The sequence below is a fragment of the Tenrec ecaudatus genome, chromosome 11, assembly GCF_050624435.1.
Source record: "Tenrec ecaudatus isolate mTenEca1 chromosome 11, mTenEca1.hap1, whole genome shotgun sequence".
In the NCBI taxonomy this organism is placed as follows: Eukaryota; Metazoa; Chordata; class Mammalia; order Afrosoricida; family Tenrecidae; genus Tenrec; species Tenrec ecaudatus.
In genome coordinates, this window is record NC_134540.1 from 43,016,359 (window position 1) to 43,029,403 (window position 13,045).

At 36.9% G+C, this 13,045-nt stretch overlaps 1 pseudogene; it reads left to right on the top strand.

Moving 5' to 3' along the window:
- The first annotated feature begins 10,819 nt into the window (after window positions 1-10,819).
- LOC142461691 (large ribosomal subunit protein eL27-like) lies at window positions 10,820-11,225 on the top strand (annotated as a pseudogene).
- The last annotated feature ends 1,820 nt before the right edge of the window (window positions 11,226-13,045 follow it).

The following is a 13,045-nucleotide window of genomic DNA, read 5'->3' on the forward strand; positions in this document are numbered from 1 at the left end:
GAAAAAAATGTTATGAAGAAAATAGCCCTAGGGGAGGGAATGCCATACACACAAATGCCTAATTAACCCTTTAACTACTGAAGACAGACGAGTCTACACGGGGCCCAGTGCCTTTCCTGGGGGGGCTGTGGACATGCATAAACTCTCTGACTCAGTTCCGTCGACGTTTGGACGCAATACATCTGCCACTGTCCGTGTCATCTACTCTAAACAGATCCCCAGAGTGAAAAGGCTAAAAGGAGCACTCTGGGCTGTGCTGTTATGACTCACACCTAGTGGCAGCGCTGGTTCTCATTTTTAGTGGGAAGCCATAAGGATGGTGCATCACGTTTGTCAGCTGTCCAACATTTTGTAATTTTGTATTAGTTACTTTGTTATATTTTCGGGTCACAACATAAGAGGTAAGCGAAAACTAGTAGGAGGAAGTGCTGGCAAGTTTTGCGTAAAAAAAGATCATTTTAGTTTTATAAATACATTCACTCAAATAAATGTTAAATAAAAGCAATTTATAGTGTTTTAATGATCCTATCCATATTCCTGAATCCTCACTTCAAAATATAAATTTAACAAAATTTGTAAATGTGATGTGGCCCGCGAGAATCTTGCCTCTTGCGCCAAATGGCCTGCGTTTTAATTGAGTTTGACGCCCCTGCAGTGGAGCGACTCAATAAAAATGTTTTTCTGTAAAAATATCAATAAAATTCACAAACGTTTAGATCAACTCACAAAAGAAAAAGTAAGAGAAATAAACTAAAATAATGAAGTGGGATTCATGACAACAGATCCAACAGAAATAAAAATGATCAAACTACAATGAAAAGTTGCACACCGACAGCTTGTCACACGGCTGAAATTGACAAATTATTCGTGTTATATACTTACTGAAACTAGTACAAAAAGAGGTTGTATATACAAGTGAACGTAAAAATGTTTGTTGAAAAATGGAATTAAATGATAAGGGATATTTTCAAGAGTTTTATGAAATGATATTTTCCCCATAAACCCATAGCACAAAAAGGGATTAAGTCAAGAATCAAAATTCTCCCATTAGGAAAGAAAGAAATTTCAATAAGTCCAGATCTAACCAAAATTATGGAATTCAACATAAATATTACTCAAAAGCCTTCTGAAACACAGAAATTCTCTCTAACACATTCCACAAAGCAATTATTGCCTTGATACACAAGCCAGACAAAGATTTATAAAATTCCAGACTTACATACCTCACGAATGTAAATGCAAAATATTCTCAACAAATTACTCACTACCAGAATCCAACAACCTATTAATTTAAGTTGACATTATAATTATGTGTCATTTATGCCCAGAATGAAAATAAGTTTTTTATATTAGAAAATCTATTAATGCAATATACCACATTAATAGAAAGGAAAAACATATAATCAATTTAATAGATGGAAGAAAACTATTTCATAGAACATAGCATTTATTTTTGCAAAAACTCTGAAAAAGAAATAGAAGGGAAGTTAATATAATTATGAATATGTACACATGCCAACAGCTAACTCTGTAACCAATGAAAAAAGGAGAGGTTTCCATGTAGACAAATTGGGCAGTCCCTCAAAGAAGGGCCACAGGGAAGGGATGGGGATGCAATGTAGCTCTGATGAAACCCATAAATGGCCTCCAGTTCTTTAATATCGCCTCCCCTGACTAATATGGTCTTAGTGTCACCTCATTAATCTCGTGAGAACTGCATGTGTTTATTTGTGTAACTGAGCAATCTCAGTTTGATGCATGAAATCCAAGATAGATCAAACCTTAAGAAACAGTCATTGGAGTAACGACGCCCTGATGGTATGAAGAGAGGCTGGTGGCGGGGCAATCAATCACAACGGTGACTGCACAGCCCCACTAGAGGGAACGAATAACAGAATTGTAGGTGAATGGACATATTGGATGGTGTGAGATACGATATACATATAAAGCTCTAACTATATATGCATGTGTGTGTATATATATATATATATATATATATATATATATATATATATATATATAGAGAGAGAGAGAGAGAGAGAGAGAGAGAGAGAGAGAGAGAGAGAGAAAGAGAGAGAGAGTTATAAAGTTATACATACGTTCCCTTGGGGGCAGTGTGGGTGAGGAAGGGGATAAAGGACAGCTGACATGAAAGAGTTCAAGAAGAAAGAAAATGTTTTGAAAATGATGGTAGCAACAACTGCACAATTATGCTTGATCCAATTGAATTATGGATTGTTACAATTTCTGTAAAGAACTCCAATTTTTTTTAATGCCCGAGATAGTCAATATCCCGCTGAAGTTCTATCTAGTGCAATTGCTCACTCTTATCATTGTCATAGTGTAATCACTCACTCATATCATCATCCAGGCAATTCTGACTCATAATGACCCTATAGGGCAGGGTATTACTAATTGCTCCTTTGGGTTTCCATGATTATTACTCTTTATGGGAGTAGAAAGCCCAGTGGTTTTGAACTACTGACCTTGCAGTTGGTAGCCCAACACATAATCAATGATGCCAGTAGAGCAATAAAGTAACAAATAGAAATGATGGTGCCTGGCTACCAAAAGATATAGCTTCTGAAGTGTTAAAGGCCTGAAGATAAACAAGTGGCCATCTAGCTGAGAAACAACAAAACCCACATGAATGAAGCACACCAGCCTACCACGACATGATTACTGAAGAAAAAGTGGGTACATAAGCAAATGTGGTGAAGACAAAGTAGATGCATAAGCAAATGTGGTGAAGAAAGAAGTGGTGCCCAGATGTCAAAAGATATAGAATCTGGGGTCCTTTACGCTGGAAGATAAACAAGGAGCCATCTAACTGAGAAAAAAAAAACCCATATGGAAGAAGCAAAGCAGCCTGTGAGATCACAAGGCGTTGAAAAAAAAAACAGCATTATGGATGAGGAGGCGTGTGGAGTGGGGACCCAGGGCCCATCTGTGGGAAATTGGACATCCCTTTGCAGAAGGGTTGTGGGGAGGAGATGAGCCAGTCAGGGTGCAGCATAACAGTGATGAAACGTACAATTTTACTCTAGTTCTTGAATGCTTCCCCCCCTGTGCCCTCCCCCGCCCACTATCATGATCCCAGTTCTACCTTACAAATCCTGCTGGACCTGAGGATGTTCACTGGCACAGATAGGAACCGGAAACACAGGGAATCTAGGACAGATGAACCCCTCAGGACCACTGATAAGTGTGGAGATGGAGAAACGGGTGAAACAGATTACAAGGATCTACATATAACTTCCTCCCTGGGGGACAGACAGCAGAGAAGTGGGTGAAGGGAGATGTCGGATGGTGTAAGATATGACAAATTCATGGGGGAGGGGGATTGTGGGTAGGAGGGGAAAAATAAGGAGCTGATACTAAGGGCTCAAATAGAAAGCAAATGTTTTGGGAATGATGAGGGCAACAAATGTACAAATGTCCTTGACACAATGGATGGATGTGTGGATTGTGATAAGAGTTGTATGAGCCCCCAATAAAATGATTTTCAAAAATATTAATAATTTAGAATTATTAAGGATTCATTAGGGAGGTGGGGGCAGGGAGGGAGGGAGAAAAATAAGAAGCTGATACCTAGGGCTCAAGTATAAAGAAAATGTTTTGAGAATGATGATGACAACAAATGTATAAATGTGCTTGACACAATTGATGTAAGTATGGATTGTGATAAGTGTTTTTAAATAAAAAAATGAAATATATCCAAAAATGAAAAAATGCACAAAATTATATTTATTCACAAGAAAAACTCACTCACTGTCATCTAGTGAATTCTGACTTATAGCAACCTTATAGGACAGGGTAGAACTGCCCCTATGGCTTCCCAAAACTCTATCTCTTTATGTGAGTAGAAAATCATGTCTCTGTTCCACAGAGTGGCTGACAACTTTGACCTTCCATCCTTGGAATTAGGCACCCAATATGTAACCAGGGATCCTATCCCCAGTAAAGCAGTGGTACTGAGGTGAAGACTTCAAGCAAAGTTGCAACATCCAATGTCAACACGCAAAAAGAAGGTGAGTTTCTATACAAACAAGGAGACACCTGCAAAAAAAAAACAGCAAATAAAAGAGTTCTATTTACAATAGTGCATAAAATAATAACTTATCTAGAAGGAAGTTTAAGCAGGTGTGTAATAGTTATGCAGTAAACCCAATAAACCATTGTTTGAAAACTCTAAAACAGATCAAAATGAATGGGAAAATTTCTTATGTTTATGGATTAGAAGACAATATTATGATACTGTCTACGTATATTCATATATGTGTGTGTGTTGGACTCAATGTTAATCTCATAGCATAATCTTTTACTAAAAGAGGGAGGAAATGCAAAACAAATACTGATCCTTAATTTATATGGAATCGTAAGAAATCTGATAATGCCAGAGTTATTTTGAAGAACAAAGTTGAAAGCCTCTTAATTCCTGATTTCAAAACAACTATAATAATGAAAACTGCTTAGTCCTGATTTTATGACAGGTATGCAGAATTGAAAACTGAGAAATGGAACTCTATTCCTCAGTTAAATGATTTTCAATAAAGATGCAATGTCATTTTAAAGAAACCAACACATGGTCCTCCCTGGCCAACTGGATTCATACATGTAGTAAACTAAGTAAAATACACACAATCCGCACAAATATTTTAAAAATAGATCAAATGGCCAAATATTAAGTACAAAAATTGTTGGAATAATATCTAGATGTGAACTTATGTGACCTAATTTGATTCCATAATCAATATGCTAATACAACAATAAATTCACAAGCAACAAGAATGATAATTGGTATATCAAATAAATTGAAATTTATGTTCATCAAATGATTTTATAGAAAGAGATAACTTACAGGCTTGTGAATAAACAATATTTGGGAAGCATGTATCTGACAAGGGTCAAATATCCATGTATCTGACATAAGTCTGCTATAAAAAGAAAAAGAAAATGGGAAATAATCTAATTACAAATGGACAAAGTACATTGAGACGTTCACCAAAGATGATTTTCAAGTGTCTAACAAACACATGAATATGTGCTCAGTGTTAGTAGTCACAAAAATACAATGAGATACAATACAATGAGATACAATACAATGAGATACAATACAATGAGATACTCCCATACCCATGTTGGAATGACGCTGATCAAACACAGAGTACTTAATGATACACTTGGCAAAGATACCGGGAGTTGGAAATCTTTGTCCTTTGCTGGCAAGAATTTAAAGTGGCACAAACCATTGTGGAAAACAGAGTGGCAAACTTCAAAAATTGAAAACCTAAGGAAGTAAAAGCATTGACACAAAGACAATAGGCAAAGAAAAAAATACCAGCAACTATACACATATATTATATATATACAGTTATATATAAAACCTAAGACTAAATTAATAGGTTATTAAAATGTAGGGCAGAAAATAATTTCTGGAGCATGCTAAAATATGGATGGACCTTATCAAATATGCTGAGTAAAATATATAGGCCACAAAAATTCAAAGTATGGCCTTACTTCAATGAAATGTTAAGGATAGGTAAAAACGAAGTGACCGATGTTTATGAGTGGTTAACAGACATGGGAGCAAGGAGCCGAAGAAGCACAGTGGTTAAGCAGCCAGCAAATAACAAAAATAAGTCTAATTTGTAAGTATCGCTCTGGGAGAAAGATGTGGCAGTCAGCTTCCATAATAATTTATAAATTATCAAGGATTTGTAAGGGAGGGAGATTGGGGGAGGGAGGAGAAAATGAGGAGCTGATACCAAAGGCTCAAGTAGAAAGCAAATCCTCAAGTTGAGGATGATGATGGCAACAAATGGACAAATGTTTTTGACACAATGGATGGATGTATGGATTGTGATAAGAGTTGTACGAGACCCTGATAAAATGATTTATTTGTTAAATTACAACTTTGGAAACTACTGGATAGTTTTACTCTGTCTTACAGAGTTGCTGTGAGTCAGGTTCTCCCTGCAGGAATAGAGTGGGCTGCAGGTGCAGAAGGCTGGAGAGGAAACGTTTGTCTCTGATGCAGAGAACATGCTTACAGACATTTTTCTTTTTTTGCCAACTCTACCCTTTCCCTTCCAGGTATTTATGTAAGCTCATTGTGCTAACATCAGCAATATGTAAAAAAAAAGTAAAACCTAAAATTACCTCATTTGTAGTAGGCAAAACCCCCCAAAACGTATGTACATGATTTGCATAACATAGGGCAATTTTCCAAGTTATCAGAAAATTGGCATGGCTTGATGATAACTGATACAAATCTTAACCGATATAACTAATGTTTTTTATTTGTACACGAGAATGAGAATGAAATGATAATGCTGTAGCAAAATTATGCATTTGCCAATGCTATTAAAGATTTAGGGGTGTGGTTTCATGAAACTATCTATCCAATGGACATAACACTGTTCTTAGAAATATTGTTCTACATAAGCAGCAGCCAACATGCAATAGCTAGTCTCTTAGTTTCTTAAAGCAGCAGCAGAAGATGGCAATGCAGGAATCTGCTAACCCTATGTACTAATAATTTATACTAATAACATGTACTAAAAATATGTACTCTACATCTAACTGTCTTCTTGACACTAGAATTAGAAAGGGTCCATCAATCATTAGAGAAAATTTTGATGGAGGACTCAATGAATAAATGCTGATGAAACGAGAAAAAATGGGAAATAAAGCCTCAATATTCTTTTAAAATCCAGATTTACTGGACTCATTGAGGCTGAAAGAACTGCTGAATCTGTTTCCCTGAAAATATTTTTGAACCAATTCCTAAAACTATCCCCTGAAGTCATCGTCACACTAGACAGTATTTTAGATGAATTAATAAAGAAAGAATGTCCCCCTTGAGAAATGGTGTCTTTTAAAGAATGCTCTATCCATAGCATATCAAACTGACAGCAGTAATTCTAAAGCTCAGAGGAATATATTTTTTGGGCTGGCGGGGGGTGGTGGAGGGGGCTGGTGAATAAATAAGTCAATAGTGATGAATAAATGTGGGACGAGGTAAAAAGGTGACATGATGTGAAAAATGTAATTGGTGCCACTAAGCTGTACGTACACCGATGAATGAATGAGAGTATGATGTTCTGTGCATATTTTCACCAAAAGTAAAATAAATCTCAAATACAGTTATTTTTAATTCCTTCAAAATGGAAAGCAAGCAACCTAAAATTCATACCTTTAAGTTGTAAATTAGATCTTCTCTCATTTTTAATAATAAATTTGAAATTTCTAAGGAATCCTAAAATGTTCTAATACTCAATTGTGACAGAAAAATGAAATGCAAAGGAATAAACAATTGTCCCCCAAAATTGACTTAGAAAATCAAGAAAGAAAGTCAATTCCTTTCTTGTAGAATTTCAAAGCTTGAACTGTCATATTGTATCATGTTAAAAATGTCCCCCAAATAGTAGGTGCTAGATAAAAATGTCCCTAAATAGTAGGTGCTAAATAAATGCTAGCTGTATTTAATTTGTTGATTTGCTTTTTCAAGAATCTTAAAAACAATTTGATACATAGATTGAGAGTTCAATGATTTCGGTAGATACAGCTGAAAAGGTCAGCAAGCCTCACGTTTGAGGGGCTCTCATAATAGAGTTAGAGTCACTCGTGACTCAGTGAAGTGCAGCTGTTACAACCCCGCGGCGCCGTGACCATATGTAAAAACGAAACCTTGGAGACTCTGGAGCCAGTTCAACTCTAACCTATATGATCCGTATGATTGAAAATCGACACAGAGACAGTGAGTATTGATTGTTTGTAGTAATGACATAAACAGTACTCTGGGTAGTGCAGGATTTGCAATCAAGCGATACAAGTTATGGGTTCTAACGGGGCCAGAAGTACCATGAAAGAATGGTAGGGCAGCATGCATCTGTAAAGATGACCGCCAAGAAAAGCTTATGCACACGTCTACCCTGTAACTGCTGAGGTCGCCATGAGCTGGAACATACTAAACCAGCACATTGTTTGATGTAGATCACCTTTGTCTGATAAACAAAGGAGATGCACAAACTATGGCCGGAGAAATTAAAAGATTACTGCGTGATTCCACATGGGAAGTCTGGCTTGATTGGCATATAAGTGATTGTACGTATGACAGCGTGAAAACTAAGGATAATGAACAGAGCCTCACAAATCTGAAGCATCTTATTTAGCTCCAGATTTTATTTTCCCTCATATGCAGCAGACCAGCTTTGTCTGTTGAATTTCATGATTTTATGTGATTATAAGCCGTGTGGTATGATCAACTGGATAATTCTCTCTTTCTCTATCTTGTTTTTTTTCCTGACAGTTCACAGAAATAGCAATAAACTTATCTGATGCCTGCTGCTTTCTACATGTCATTTGGAAATGAATTACTGTTATACTTTCTGACTAAATTGAACTCTATTCTTTTAAACATGAATTTGAATAGTCTGGAACACGAGCGTTTTCTGTTGTGTTGCAGAGTATTATTAAATGCACTGCGATACACTGTGGAAGAGGACCATACAAATCCCATAGTTACTGTGAAATCTGTGATTTGTCTCCATGGACACTGAGCCAAGCTGACACTCGGTTTCACCGCCAACATTGACACTGAGGACTGAGGACCTACAGGGCTTTTATTTAAAATAAAGTGAGTTTAAATTAAGCAAACACTGTGAACATTTATAAAGAAGTAACTTGTGACATTTACTTTATAGAAACATATGGGAGGGAAAGGTTACTAAAGTTTTATGAATTTCTCAAAGCAGTAACAATGAATAGTTTCTACACTTTTAGTGTTTGTAGGATGATAATTTTAATGCCTGCAATAAAGAGTGAATTATAATGTGATGCAATTATAATGTAATATATGATGAGGGATCACATATTCATTAATCTGAATAACATTAAAAGTCTGTATAACAAGAGACCCTTAAACATTTTCCATGAGCCTTCCATGTATCTTGGTCTTACAACTCTTCCTGTATACGAATATTCCCCTCGTCTCTAAGATATTTTAAATCCTATTCTATTGGCTGCTTTTACCTTTAGAAGTACCAAAGGTCCATGCAGCTTACTTCCATTCATCTCAAGAAGTTCATGCTGCTGCCACCAAATTCAAATGAAGAGACAATAGAAACCCGAGCCGTGTGACTGGATTGTGAGAGTACACTGAACTGGAAACGCTATTCCAAAATCTGATTCGTTATGATGATGTGAACCTGCTTAACACTTACCGCTCATGAAGGAACCTTGGAATTCTGGGTGCTCTAGCAAAGTGTGGGGAAGAGATGAGATGATGCCCAATTATCGGAAAGAACAACATCTGGGATCTTCTAAGTTGGTCTTAAAACAAACAGTCTTCTAAATGAGATGTCACCTAAGTGTACGTGAAAGATCCACAGCATATGAGCCTGTGTGATACAAGGAATGTAAATGATAAAATCAAAGCCAGAGAAGGGAATTATACTACAGCTTTAATCCTGAGCACCCAGTTTGTGGATGGCTATGGAGTACAATGAAAGCTCAGTGTGTTTGCAGAGTCCAATGTGGGTGAAGCCTCCAATGGATCCCTTCTCATCATTGACCAAGGGTATGAAGAGTCTTGCTCTATGGACCCCTTCTCATCATTGACCAAGGGTATGAATAGTCTTGTTCTCAGGGTGCACACGATAGTGGATTAATGAAGATATGTATGTAAACACCTTATCTTTTCTTTTCCCTTTGGACCCATTTAACATTTTGATTTTCTTCTTTCTTTTGGATTTAATTTTTTTAATTACTTTAAAATTTTTAAATTATTTTAATTTTTTAATTACTTAAAAAAATTTTAATTACTTTAAATTTTTTATGTATTTCAATGAAAAACAGAATCAGTAAGCCTGTAGAGATAGTAACTAAATTAATACTTTCTTAGGCTTATGGCAAGAGAGGTTAGGGAGAGGGACTGGAGAGCTAATAAAGTATGTCCAACAATGAAGAAAATGCTCTCAAACTAAGTGATGATTTTACACCTCTTTTAAATATATTTCAACCAGCAGTTCTCAACCTGTGGGTCACAACCCCTTTGGGTGTTGAACGACCCTTTCACAAGTGTCGTCCGATTCATAAAAGTAGCAAAATTACAGTGATGAAGTAGCAATGAACATAATTTTACGGTGGGAGGGCCACCACAACCCGAGGACCTATAATAAAGGGTCATGGCATCGGGAAAGTTGAGAACCACTGCTCTAAACCATTGAGTTGTATGGTATGTGGGTTATATGCCAAATAAGATGTTAACATTTTAAAAACATCCCTGTGATAAAATTTTGTATTTGAGGCTACCCAGACCTACCTTGGAATAAAGACCCAGAAATCTAGATCTAAAAGATCACCCACTGGAAAACATATGAAGAATAATTCTAATCTGACACTCATGAGTTGACTATGAAACAAAATTTTCTTGATGGCAGCTGGATTTTTAATTGATTTTAACTTAGCAATAACTCTCCAACCCACCCTCCCACCCCAGCCCCCAAAATTAAAAAAAATAAAAGATTAAATATTTCTGTTAATTGGAAAAGCCTTTAATAACCTAAAATACACCCCCGTCCCCAAAGTGCTATTGTAAGATATTTAACCCCTAGAGTCTATTCAAGAAGTGGGACAGTATGTTTACAAAGTGAATTAATGTTAGACGCCTTAGGGGAATTCTCTGTGTTCTGGGAAAAAAGACATTGCTACTTGAGTTAGCCTGGGTAGACTAGAGAACGAAATCCATGGACACACATATGTGTATAAGAAAGATGTGTCCTTTCTGTTGTCGGCCTGAGAGCATGTTGTCGAAATGGGCAAGTTCATGAAACCCGGGAAGGTGGTGCTGGTCCTGGCGGGACGCTATTCGGGATGCAAAGCCGTCATCGTGAAGAACATTGTGGCACCTCGGACCACCCTACTGCCACGCCCTGGTGGCTGGAATCAACCGATATCCCTGCAAAGTGACAGCCGCCATGGGCAAGAAGAAAATTGCCAAGAGGTCGAAGATCAAGTCTTGTGTGAAGGTGTATAACTATAATCACCTGATGCCCACGGGGTACTCCGTAGATATGCCCTTGGACAAAACTATCGTCAACAAGGATGTCATCAGAGACCCTGCTCTTAAACGCAAGGCCCGTCGGGAGGCCAAGGTCAAATTTGAGGAGAGGTACAAGACAGGCAAAAACAAGTGGTTCTTCCAGAAGCTGAGATTCTAGGTTTTGAGTCAAAATCATTGAAAACACCCCCAAAATAAAAAAAGATGTATATACAAGAGCATTGAACAGTAAGAGAACATCCCAGCCCAGTCCAGATCAAGCCCATCAGTCCGACAATAGCCCCTATGTCCAATACCAATCTATAAAGTCCTCTTCAGACTCATGAAACACATGCAATGATGCCGAATGTAGAAGATCACAGGCCAGTGGGTAGGTAGAAAGTCATTGGAAACATCTCAGCGCTGGCAAGAATCTCAGCATCAGGGTGGGTCCACGTGTCTTGTCAGCTGCTATGTCTCCCAGGGTATGAGCAGAGATGCAGGGGTCCTCAAACTTTTAAAACAGGGGCCAGTTCACTATCCCTCAGGCTGTTGGAGGGCTGGACTATAGTTAAAAAAAAAACAACTATGAACAAATTCCTATGCACACTGGATGAATCGGCTGCTAAGCAGGATAGGCAGCGGCAGCAAAAACACCCGGAGGGCAAGATAAATGTCCTCAGCAGGCCACCTGTGGCCCATAGGCCATAGTTTGAGGGCCCCTGGCAGAGAGTCTCCTACATCCAAGGAGGAAATACAGATTTCCCAGAATTCTCAGGAGAAGGCCATGCCCACATAGAAGCCTCATTGGGTATGATCTGATGGACAAGCTAGACTCCACCCCTCCACTCTTAATCCTCTATTTGACAAACGATTATGTATCTACCACACTATTTAATGTGTGAAAATATCTAGTTTTTCACTCACCTAATTATTCAGTTTGCTGTGAAGATAGGCTTAGTTATATTTAAAATACATGAAGTTTTATTCTTTCCATGGCTTAGTGACCTTATTTTCCTATGAACTACAGACAAGTGCTTTTTTACTGTCAAATTACATAACATAATCATTACCCCACTTCTAAGGAAATATATGCATGTTACTATAACATGTTTAATCTCAAAAAAGATAGAATGATTTATAAAAAACCCTCTGTGATACCAGTATATAATACATTTATTTTAAAAATCTCAATCGGATGGAACAGGACAATTAACATTACTTTAAAACTAACTCTAATGAAATAAATAGGGTTTATAAAGCCTATCACTTTTTAACATATTTACACTTTTGTATCCATTCCTGCTCTATAGTTTGTATTGGTTGATTACTTCTTTATTATTAACATATGCTAATGATTTCAAATCATATTAAATCCCTCCATAAATATCAGGTAATCTTTTTCGCTAGGTCATTTTACTAGACTGATGTTCTCCCTGTGGATTGAGGTTCCAGGAATTGTTTTTGTTCCTCCCAAATACACCACAGATTTTTTGGTGGTTCATAAACACTGAGATCACACTCAAACCCTTTAATGTGTAAAGAAACCTTTTGGAGTCTGCTTTCTTTTAAATAGAAACAACAATAATTATTGGTGTTCATGTCAGGGTTTCAGTCAAGACTGGAAACAGACGTAATCAAATGTGACAATAGAAAATGAAAATCTGCTGTCTTGCTATTTTCAGCTTTAGTAGCTAAGGGACGTATTGGAAAATTGTGGGTTGTAGAAATAGAGGACACATTTAGAGAAAAATTTCCAGCTAAATCACCAGAAATCATCTGTTGCTTTGTTTAAAGCTTATTTCAAAATCCAACAGCCCTGCAGCAGAAACTTGGTGTTTCTCTTTTTCATTTGACATAAAAATAGTTGCTAATGTTTAGCAAGATGAGCATTAATCAGTAGTGTAATGTTTATATTATTCAAATTAAAAAATCTAAAGATAACATTAATAGAATTTTTTAAAAGCAAATTTTAAACAAATTTCCCTGCTTAATTTCTTT